This window comes from Protopterus annectens, chromosome 1.part2, assembly GCF_019279795.1.
Source record: "Protopterus annectens isolate FY-2018-M chromosome 1.part2, PAN1.0, whole genome shotgun sequence".
In the NCBI taxonomy this organism is placed as follows: domain Eukaryota; kingdom Metazoa; phylum Chordata; order Ceratodontiformes; family Protopteridae; genus Protopterus; species Protopterus annectens.
The window spans coordinates 693,368,595-693,380,819 of record NC_056727.1 but is presented as its reverse complement, the minus strand read 5'-3'; the positions used below and the strand labels follow the sequence as shown (position 1 = coordinate 693,380,819).

General features: G+C 37.4%; 1 protein-coding gene across 8 annotated transcripts in view; it reads right to left on the bottom strand.

Annotated features, from left to right (window-relative positions):
* The window catches only part of BIRC6 (baculoviral IAP repeat containing 6), a 4,524,268-nt gene that overhangs the window by 369,870 nt on the left and 4,142,173 nt on the right, over positions 1 to 12,225 (bottom strand). The window lies entirely within an intron of this gene.

Sequence of the window (12,225 nt, the reverse complement as noted above, 5' to 3'; positions counted from 1 at the left end):
TCTACATTCCTGAACATGCACAAGATGCATCTCATGCAAACCCTTTTATTTATTACCTTGTTTACATGTACACAAATACTTAAAGGAACACGCACATTATGTACACAAAAGCTCAGAGCACTTATTCATCAGTTAATTTCTAATGCATTCTTACCTTTACTCATCACTAAGAGTTTTACTAAATGTGTATGTTGTAAACTAGCTTTACAACTCTTGATAAACTTCTGTTTTTTTAGCTTAAGGGAATCTATTGCCTCATTATTTGTTGCTATGTAACTTATGCAAGTTAATGTACACTAGCTACCAATATTCAAAACAAACCACTGCGTGATGATCTTGTTAGAGTTAAAATTCAAGCAAAGACTTGTCAGGTATGCAAATGGCTAATTTTGTAAGAAAGCTGCACTGATGGATGATGTGGGACAATTTCTGGGCTCATAGGTTTTTAACATGCTTAGTGCCAAGGAGACCACTGAGAAACTAGCACCCATGATGCCTTGACAAAAGAAGATTTGTTAGTATTTCTATATACACACTTTTTGTTTGTCAGGATCTTTACGGCTAGGTCTTGTACGCATCTGCTTGAGGACTCTGCATTCTTATTTTTGTTAACATCTAATAATACTAAATGCTACGAAACCAAAGTACTTCTATTCCTAATAGCCTGGAAAATCACATGTGAGCATAATTTTTACACACACACACACACACACACACACACACACACACACACACACACACACACACACACACACACACGCACACAATGTGAATTAAATCTAGTTAGTAACCTGTTTTATGCAAGTACTATGATCTACTAATGAACACAAATGCAGGTATAAAAAATGCAAAATATTCTGAAATGGCAAGTCCCTTCACCGCTCATGAAATCATACAATATGATATGTTCAATCAAGGAAAAAGTTCTAATAAAAAGGATAATTTAACTGCAAGTTAATTAACTTATTTGTTAACTAGGTAAGTGAACTGGTCATAACTGATCATTATTAACCACAAGAATAAATGCTATTTATATCAAACAGTTCAGAACTGCTATTCAATTTGCATGTTTTGAGTGGTGAAAGGAGAGTGGAGTACCAAAGTACAGCCATGCAAACACAGGAATAACAAGTAGAAACTAGCTTATACTCAACAGGCATTTAGCTAGAGCATACATACCTCTAGCAGTCACAAGGGTGCAGAGTCCAATCCCTTAAGGCCCACAGAGACTATCTACCCAAGGTAATGGTTTAATAAAAGGAGACACTGTTGTCAGGCATTAAGACATCACCAGGCTATATAAAAATATGGTGACAGTTGAACAGCCCCATAGTGCAGTGGGATCAAGACTTAAACACAACCAAAATGACAATTGACTACTAGCAAGTGTGCTGAAGGGACCAAGTGGGGAGGATGGCAATATGCATCTGATGCTGGCTTGCAATCCTAGGGAGATGGAGTTCACAAAACTGCTATGTGGGATATGAGTTAGGGCATACTCACTTTCCAGCAGCAGTTACATCCCACATCCACAATCATCTCACCACCTCAGATGTGGGTTTAGTAGAGCTGGGGTGTGGGGAGAGATGCTAAGGCAGGTCGGATAGATCCGACGAACAAGGAAAGGAGCTGGTGACAGCTGATGAACAGCTTCATGGAGTGGGGAGAACAGGGTGTCAATCTGCCTTTCCAGACCCAGGATTTGAGATATAACAACAGATCTAAGATCCCTCCATTCTGATAAATATAATTATGACCCAGTAGTAACCTATGTGAAATGAATGACCTCAGGTGCTCTACCCAAGAAGACACACAGACGGATATGATTGAAGTTGTTATGTATGTGTCTGAAGCAGGAAAGACAATGGTATTCAGTGGTATTTTGCCATCATATAGATTGATGCCGAGATTCAAAGATAAGATAATTGACTTTAACAATTGGCTATGTAACTGGTGCCCAGTATGTGACACTTTCGGAAGAGATGGCCGGATAAGCCATCATGCCTTGCCATAGGTCGACTGCACCTCTCTTACCAAGGCTTTCACATTCTGGCTTAAGTCTTTGCTGCCATTCCAACTTATCTGGGACATATTAAAGTGGCTGTACCTAATGTCAGGGGTCTTAAAAAAGCCTTTGAGGCCTTCTTGCAAATTAAACACATTCATATATATGTAGCTACAGTGATACGGTTTCAAAGAAAATAAAGCACGGCTATTCCTGGGTTCAGTGCCTATTATGCCTTCACACAATGAAAATTGTTGGGGAGTAACAGTGTTTTTCAAGGACATCACCACTTTTAAGACAGCTGCCTTGGGACACTGAATGTTTAACTAGATGTCCATACCATCCTAAACAAGGTTCATTGCCACCGCATAGCTATTTATAGAACACCTTCTATATCCCCTTCTTTTTTTTATTCCATATTAAAATTTAAATTTTTCTAACATATCTGCACTGTCTCATTTTTGCTAAACAAACCTCCCAACAACTTTCCAATGATATATATGTGTGTGTATATATATATATATATATATATATATATATATATATATATGTATAATATATATATATATATATATATATATATATATATATATATATATAAGTATAATATATACATACACACACACATACATATATATGTGTGTGTGTGTGTGTGTGTGTGTGTATATATATATATATATATATATATATATATATATATATATATATATATATATATATAGAACACCTTTATTAAATTATCACTTCCAATACAGGCAAACATACATTAACAGAAAAGAACCTCCCCTTAAAACTCATTCCTCCTCGTGAACATTATTATGCATGTATTACTCCCACAATTTCCATTTACTTCTGTGCAATTTGCTTCTTCGCTTTTCTAGAGATTCCTCTTCCAGTTCTTTCAACTCTTTTATAATACTCAAGACCTGAAATACAGCTGATGTAAACTTTGATTTCCATTTTCTAGTAATTGCTTTTTTGGCAGTCAACAGGATTAAACTTAAGGCCTTACTATGTCTAGGCAATTCAATTCCTGTATCTCATCTCAGAAGAATCATTTCCTTAGTTACAGCCATTTGCTCACATAATATTTCTAATAGACTACTCTGCAGGGAATTTTTAAAATCTGCCAATTCATTACACTCCCAAAAAATAGGCTCCCAGTTACCTCTTTCTTCCCCATCACACCTCCAACATTTACTGCCTACTTGAAGAAAAAGTCTTTGAAGTCTACTTAGGGTATAAAAATACCTATGCAAACACTTTAAGCAAAGATCCTAAACTTTCTGGACTTGGCTGCATACTTGGGAGCCATACATATGTCTTCCCATTGTTTTCGTATACACTGCTTTTCCAGTTTCTTCCCATTCTTTTCTAACCTCTCTGATTGATTCTTATAGTTATGATGCAATACTTTATATACCCTATTAATTATCCCTTGTTAACAGCTGCATCTGTTCTAAATTCAACTAAAAACTCTACCACAGCAGGTCTTTCACTTAAAATTCCCCTATCCCTTTCTCTTTGCCTGTACTCGGAGATCAAGTCATGGTAGGAAAGGCAGTCTTGTAGCGTACAATTCAAATGTCTTCTTGGCCTCATCCCACTCTATTACCTTTCCTGATCGAGTTATTTGCTCCCAATATCTTTGTTACGGTGTCATGTTTCTCCAGTAAACTCCAAACTTCTCTTTCCTATTTTCTGTACTCCTACTTGCAGTCATCCCTACTAGCAAAATCTAATTTCTCCATTCTTGTACTGGCCTAGTTCTTCCTACTTTATGAATATAATATTCTATATGGTGGCTGTTATTCTCCTTAAGGTCTACATCCAAAATCCCACTCACTCTCTCTCTCATCATCATCATCCTTATCCTTCTCCACTTTGAATTATAACCTTCTGCTTTATGTTATGTATATGAGCCTTAACTGTGTAGCTCTAAAATATCCCTTTAAATAAGGTAAACCTAAATCACCTTGTTCTACTGGAAGGATCAACTTATCCACTTAATTCCCTTTATATGCTCTTGTGAACATGATAGCTATCTTAACATCTTAGCTGAAATCCCCATTAAATCCAATAACTTTCTGTTGGGGGACTTCGACTCTCCATCATTACTCCGGCTGACCTTCACTGCCAATGGTCTGCATGCCCAACACTTCATTCACAACAAATGCTAACTCCCTTGAACAAATAGTTGACCATCCTACAAAGGGCTAAAATACCCTTGATCTTGTCCTTACAAACATAGTCACTTCTTTCACATTTCTACATGTACCATCTTTCCGTGTTAAATCAGATCATAAATTAGTGACCTTTTCCTTTTAAACTGGTTTTGCTTCCCTTGAAAAATACCTCTGTGTATAGGGAATTCTCAAAGTAAACCTTCTTCAGGTAATTGATGACCTAAACAAATTCCACTGCAATCCTTCAATAGACTCCATTGTTAAAGTCACTGCCTACATCCCTGATTTACACTCCCATGTGAACAGCTGAATTGACAAGACAGTGCCTATCCACAACAAATAGAGAGAGAAATTTAAAAACAAACCCCTGTGATAGAATGTTCATACAGATAGGTTATATACCAACAGAAAAATATTTATTCCTTTTAAGAAGTTTCATTCTACATATTTTAACAGTATACAAAAGCAAATTAAGTTTAAGGGAACCATCAGAGGCAATACAAGACTACTAGACCAGTGGCTGTGCATGCCTTGCTAATAACCATCCTCCAGCTCTATCAATATTTTAAAGGACGGCAATTCTTGCAAGTCTGAGAGGGTATTTTTGGGCACCTATCCAATTGTCTAACCTATCTTTTAAGGCCAGCAGAGAATCATGCTGCTCAACTTGCAAGGGGAAAGGGAGACACTGAGTGATGAACCTCCCTCCCCATTTAATTTTATTAATTCCCTGATTTAAGTTGACATCTCTCATTCTAGTGTTGGCTGCAGTATTTGACACATTGAGAAAAATGGGATTTCAGATAATGGGATCCCTGAGAGCACAGAAAGTAAGGCTCAATAGTATATATGCCACTGAGTACAAAGGAGAGTGATTCCAGCCTTTCATAACAGCTAAGATTTTTGAGGGCTAAGTTTTGTTTTTTTTTTTCACGAACCTATGGAGTTCTGTTGTCTTTTTTTTATATGACAAAGGACGTGTTACATTCTATAAGGGACCTAACTGGGCAAAGTACAGGGGAAAGTACAGTTACATAAGTAAAGTTACCATAACAGTAAATGTTTGAATGATCACTGCTCCACTCAACCTCAATGGTCTGGACACATGAAGATGCCCTTAAGCTTTCTAATCTTTACAAATGTTATAACTTATGCAGGATATAACCCTATACCTAATACTCCTACAACAGTGATCAAATGATTATCATCAATAAGTTACTTGACTTTGGAAGAGATACCCTTGATGATTAATTATGCTGTAAAGAATGACTTACTGACTACAGTTGCTACATGCTGATCAAAGGAAAGGGAGCCATCAACCCAGGTGCTCGGGTTTCTGATGACAGCTTCATTGGAGAGTGGGGTGCCACTGAGGCATATGGTGGCAGTAATTTGCTGTTTTCTGAAAGAGACGAGACTGAAGTTCTTAGCATTTAGTTGAGCACCAGGTGTTAATGCGTAATACCTCTGTTTGAAGGGAATTTGTATCATTTGTTGATTTGACAACTAAACACAACTTGCAATCATCAACAAACTTAGCCAGACAGAGTCCCTTGCTTCATGTGTACAGATCACAAAAATAAATGCCAATCAGGAGGAGGTCCAATATGAACTCCAGGGGAACACCAATGGTTACCTTTTCATTAAATGAGGAGGCATCAATAACCCTGATAACATGCGTCATTGTCCTTGAGTCAGTTTCCAATCCATCTTACCTCATAAACAAACTAGTGCAGCAAAAAAAAAAAAAAAAAAAAACAACTTTACTTGTTGCTTAAGATTAAAAATCTGTTTGTGGAAGTTTTTTCTCTTTGTTGCCTTTAGCCTTTATCATAGGGATTTATGTTTAAGGCTATTAGCTTGTTTACAATCCCACTGTATGGTTTGTTATGAAATGCTTTTGATAGAGCCAGGTAGGTAGCATGAACAGTGTGAATATTGTCCATGGCCTGTCTGACCTTTTCAAAGAAGTTCACAAGACTGAGGAGATGTGACCTGCTCTTAACAAATCTGAATTGCTGCAGGTTGAGCTTGATTAAAATCTTAATGTCCTGGTTTATGAGGCCAATAATGAAGCTCTCTATGGTTTTGTAGACAAGACTAGTAAGGTTAATAGGTTTGCAGTTCCTTGGGTTAGTGATGGCGCCAACCTTATGAAGGCGCATCTTCATCTTGGTGCGCCATTTTTCAGGAACATACCCTGCAGCAAGACTTGGGCTGGAAAGCTTAACAAGGGAATCAGCAAGGTCCCCCTTGATACTGTCAACCTGGTATATTGCTTGGACCAACAGAAGTATCATCTTTGTTCTTGGGGAACACTTTAAGGAAATGATCCTTGGAGATAATGGGGGGAATAACCTGTGCATACATGGGGCGGGAGTTATAGTTTCAAGGGAGAAACTTGCAGCAAACCTGTTAGCCAATATGTTGGTGACATTGTTAGGATATGAATAAGAGGTGTCATTTGTGATGATGTGAAGTAGTGCCAGCTATGCCAAAGAAAGTAAGGCAGGGGATGTGTAACATTTGCCAGCATAGTTAGCTGGAGTTTTGTAAAGAATTATAAGTCATTTGTATATCAAGCTGATTTGTACAGATACTTGTGTTGAAAATGTATTTGTAGAGCTGCTTGTCTTAAAAATGTACCAACAGTAGGTCCTGCTGGACAGAAAAGAAATACACCTGCATGTCAGAGTGTATTTTAACTGTTGAAATTAATATATTGTAACAGAAGAAAAGAGGTTAATCTCTGTCCAGCTAACTTTGAAAAACAGTCTGAAATTAAATTTCCTGGTTTAGGCCATAAAGATTGTATCTTACAGTTTTGATTGGAGCCAGAGAAGAAATGCTTGAGAAAACCAGAACCAGGAATCCTACTGTACTGTCATTAGGGGTGAACTAATTGCTGTCCTGTAAGGGTGGAAGTTTTGAAATGGTTTTATAGCTTCCAGATGCCATAAAATATCACAGCAAAGCTCTATCTGTGTGTACGGTAACACATATGTACTAAATTCTGGTTCAGTTTCTAGCAAAGGGGGTAGTGTGGGAACCAGAGTCAGATGACCAGATGTATGTGATGTCATTCTGTAATCAAACACTAAAATGATGCTTAATACTAGATAAGACAGAAGTCTCAGTGCAATCTGTTTTTAAAACCTGACAAAGGAGGAGGAGCACTCACCTATTTAATCTCGCCTTGCTTTAGTAAGTAACCAGGGAATAGTAATTCTTTAGATGAGTCAGGAAAATATAGTCAGATTAGTTAAGTAATGTTTTTCTGCATCTGTGTGAATCCATCTATGTTATTTTTAATATTTCCTATGATTGAAACTCTGGTGTTTATTGTAAAGAGATATTTAGTATCTTCATGTTCTTTATTATTTACTATTAAATATATTTCAACTTTTCCTTGTGGCTGGTCTTTTAAAGAATATTTTAAAATTTGAGAGTAGTTAACATGTATTTGGTGACACTGTGGTCACTCCTTAAAGCGTTGCTCCATTGGTCAAACACTACCATTTGTATTAATTTTACCCAGTATAATTGGTACCCTTTTAACAGCTTTAGAGTAGATGGCGTTGGAGTGTTCTGGTGGCATTCCCTACCTTATAGTCTGGGCAGAGAAGGGCATAGCTAGTAAATCTCTGCCAGCCTTTCCCAGGTGTGTGTGTGTGTGTGTGTGTGTGCGTGCACGTGTGAAAATCGAATCTCAGAGAGTGTGCGTGTGTGTGCCAGCTATTTGGAGCAAGGACACGGAACATTGGTTTCACAGAGAGGGTGTTGGAAGACTTGGTTTGGAACACTCTGCTGGGAACTCAAACTGGACAGTGCAGTGGTGCACTGGTTGTGTTTTCGTCTCACAGCAAGAGGTTTTCTGGATTGATTCTCCGCTGGGGTGCCTTCTGTGTGGAGCTGCATGTCCTCCCTGCATTCGTGTGGGTTTCCTCTGGGTGCTCTGGTTTCTTCACATTTTAAAAAGACATGTGTCTGGAGCGTTTCTCCCCTGGCCGCTGCTGAAAATTGTCTTTGTTCCAAGTAGGACCTTCCCAGTAAACAAATGATAAATAAATAAAATAAACTTTATAGCTGTATCAGTGGAGAGTCTTATATAGGGGTATGGAAAGAGAGAGGGAAACCCAGCCCCAGGGCGAGAGGGTGTTCCTTGTCCGCTCTTAAGGGAAATTGTGCTTGGTGCAGAGAGCTGCATCTGGAAATACTGTGTGTATCTGTATCTTTGTTCCAAGGGAACGTCCCTCTCCAGTGTCAGTAGTGAGGATTAAGGCTCCCTGATTACTAGCCCAGAGCATGGAAGTCGCACCTTTATAGAATATTTCTGAGCAGTAATGCGAATTATTCCTTAGTTTAGTTTTCAAGCATAGCTGAAGGACGATTTATAATTATCCTTAGCCTCAGAAGTTAACCTATTCTCAAGAGAGGCTTCAATAGTGTTAATAACCACCTTTAGTTTCTTGCTGAGGTGTTTTATATTCTCATAGTGGTAAAGGGTTATGGCCTTACAAGACAGATGAAGTAGTTTCTCCCTTTCTGTTGTAAAGTTTATTTATATCTACTGACCACTGGAGAGATTCATTAAATTTCCTTCTGTAGTTAGTTGTGAAGGGGACAGCCCTATCAATGCATCGATATGAGCATAAAGATCCTTGGCATAGTTGGCTGCATACCCAAGTTCCATTTTGGGGGTAGCAAGGGAGAATTTTTCAGTTTCATCACACAATTGCAAAATGTTAGCTTTTCCAAAGTCTACACATGGCACAGGTGGCTTGTTTATTCTGGTTCCGTTTTGGGGGTAGCATGGTAGAATTTTGTTGTTTCATCATAGCATTGTAAATGGTAAAAGTTTGTGAAGTCTCAGGAATCTTAAAGCTGAATGTGAACCTAAAATAGCCACCAACTCTCCCAAAGAACTGCACATCTTTTTAACTATGTCAAGAAGTTAGGAACTAACACCCAACAATGTTCAGAGCTAATCCACCCTAAGGCAACAGCTAATATCCCAGTGGATTGATTTAGTGCAAATTTTACTCCATTCACAGTTATAGCTATTTCACAGATTCCAAAGTCCCGGGCACTCCCTTTAACTACTATGGAACAAGTCCTCTCAAAAACTACCACCACCTCATCCATGGGCCCGGTTAACACACCAAGTTGCCTAATTATAAGTAGCAATTATGGCCTACTTGAATCCCTAAACAAACTCTTTAATCTAAGCCTCTACATTAACAACATTCCTGAAGCCTGGAAAGCAAACATTTTAATGCCAGCACAAATGGGTGGCCCAGCCACAGACTCGGGTAGCAACAGGCCCCATCTGTCTCACTATCCTGATTTGTAAGACTGTGGAAATGTATTATTACAGATGTCATTAATATGGACAATGAAAATCTCTTAATCCTGGACCCTAAACAATTTGGCTTGGTTAAAGAAAGGTCTTCTCTTTAACCTCACTGATTTGTTTGAAAACGTCACTAAAACAGTGGACAGTGTTTGTGCAGTACATATGGCATATTCGGATAGGTCTTAGAAACCATTTCCCATGCAGGCAATACTAACAAAGTTGTACATCCGAATATAAATCCTTAAGTTGTGCACTGGGTAGCTAACTGTACAACAAAACCCAAAATTGTTAAAGTTGCAGGTGCCACGTCTGGAAAGAAAAATTAAGCCAGTGGTATATCACGTCTCGGTGTTGGGCTCTCATCTGTTTGTCATCTATTTCTCAAATCTTCAGTAAAAACTACTAGTCTGTGGTTATCTAAGTTACAGATGATTGTAAAGTAGGTGTTGTTATTTGATCTTCCAATGATTTACAATTGCCCCAACATGACGTAGACCATGTTAACAATTGATGCAAAGACAATAGATTTAAATTAACCATAAAATAATACAGTGTTAATTTGGAGAATCAACCATTTTCTCATACAATACAGGTACCACACCCCTCCAGTCAGCTGATGCATTATGTATCAGGGAGTGAGTTGTTATGGCAAACAATTTGAAAAGAAGCTTTAGTAATTCATATTATATACTATATGTTACATGCTCTGTAGAAACTAGCCGATACATTTTTGAATGTTACAACTGATTTTATGATGTCATTTGAATAGATAATCAAGAAAACACAATCTGGTCTGAACAACTATTTCATGAAATCAGTTTAGTTTTACACTGTTGCTGGACTTGGGATACTTTTCCTGGTTCTTTCAAACATTAAGACTTGTACACTAATTTTAGCTTGTGCAATAAATACACTAAAACATTTTTTTTTCTCTTTACCTGTTGAGATATTCAAGAATTTCAGTATTAAGAAACTAGCAATGCTTCTGTAACTGTCATTTTCAATTCGAAGGATAAAATACAACACAATATTAAGCACTACGCTTGGAACGAAAGCTAAGGATGATGAAATACTGAGAGATGTGAAATACTCATTAAATATGAAGGAGCAAGGTGTCAAAACAGCAAAACATCTAAAGAGAAACTCTGTGGTTTGATTATGTAAACTATGTTAAATAAAAGAATGGATAAATAATGGAATTTAAGTATATGCTGAATTAGCAGTTTGCTATAATATGGATAAAAGCATGTAGTTTGTTTACAGAACTTGTTTTCAAAAATATAACAGACTTACAAATTGATAATGCAAGTGGGTGAAGTATGTAAGATGAAAGTTGTACACACAAAATATACAAGCATGGGGTAAAGTGATTTGCACAGTAGTTTTGCATTAAATAATAAAAGACAGGTGCTAAGTTTAATAAAGAATAGAGAGAAGGGAAGAATAGTTTCTTCTGAAGTTTCAGACTGTTCTTTCTATTGGCTGCTTTGTTCTGATGGAGAGCAGTTGGCTTAGAGAGTCATTTTTGCGTAATCAGCTGATGAAAATAAGGCAGACCGAGATTAGAGAGAGGTTTCAGTTTCCTCATCCCTTACCCTAATTCCAATGGACAGATGAACTGACATTTATACAGTCTGGTAAAGAATGTAATAGCAGATGCTGAATGGGTGGAAAGAAAAAAGGAGCAACTATAAAAAAAAGATGGATATCAATGTATATAAATTAAAGTACCAGCTATGCTAATTCAATTCATAGGCAACAATGCAAAGTGGAGGGAGATGTTTTAAAATGTGTTATTTAGTACAATCCCTGATGAGTTACCTAATAGTTGGCTGAGGGTTTGGTTCTGGTCAACGGAGGGGTATATTATGAAAAGATCAGAATGCAGTTTGATGGAATGCAGAACAAAGTGTGGAGTATTCGAAGATGATGTGGTGGGCTAATTAGTCTCCTTAGCTGGAAAACTGAAATGAAAAAAAACAAAAAGTATATAGCAATCTGAGTAATGACCTGTACAACATAGCACTATGTTTAAAAGCACTAAGTGGGAAAAGGGTACATTAAAACAGGAGTTCCCCGAGGGAGAAATAGGTTGGTGTTTCAGCGTGACACCGTCATACTGCAATGTAAAGGGCATAGTAACCTGTTTTGCTGACAGAGGATTTTACAGAGAGCAGTTCAAAGTAAATTTTACAGAGGAGACAGAGTAAATAAAAGAATGGGTTGAATTAAACTGCACATGGTTTAAAAGTTCACATAAATCTATGGAAAATACAGAGAAGAAAATACCAGTTACAAAAAGGTGGCAGATAAAAGATTTAAAGGTTCAAAGATACTTCCAGGTTTCATACCTGGGAAAATAACGAAAAAGAAAAAAAAAGTTGTAGTTATGATAGGACTCTCAGTGTAACAGTAGGAATTATTAAAATGTGGTTGCAAGCATTGAAAAGTGTGGAACTAGAATACCATAATGGAAATTGGCATGAGAGGGTAAATGTGTACAAAACAGAATGATACAATGAGTCTGCCGGTGTGTGAATATGGTATATACATCATGTTACAACATCAGCAAATGAGAAAATGGCTTAGAAAAAAGAGAGAGACACAGAGAAGAGATGTCTTTTAAGGGGACTGAGTCCTCTTCATTAGCATCAAATCCCAAAGGAGATTGGATATGG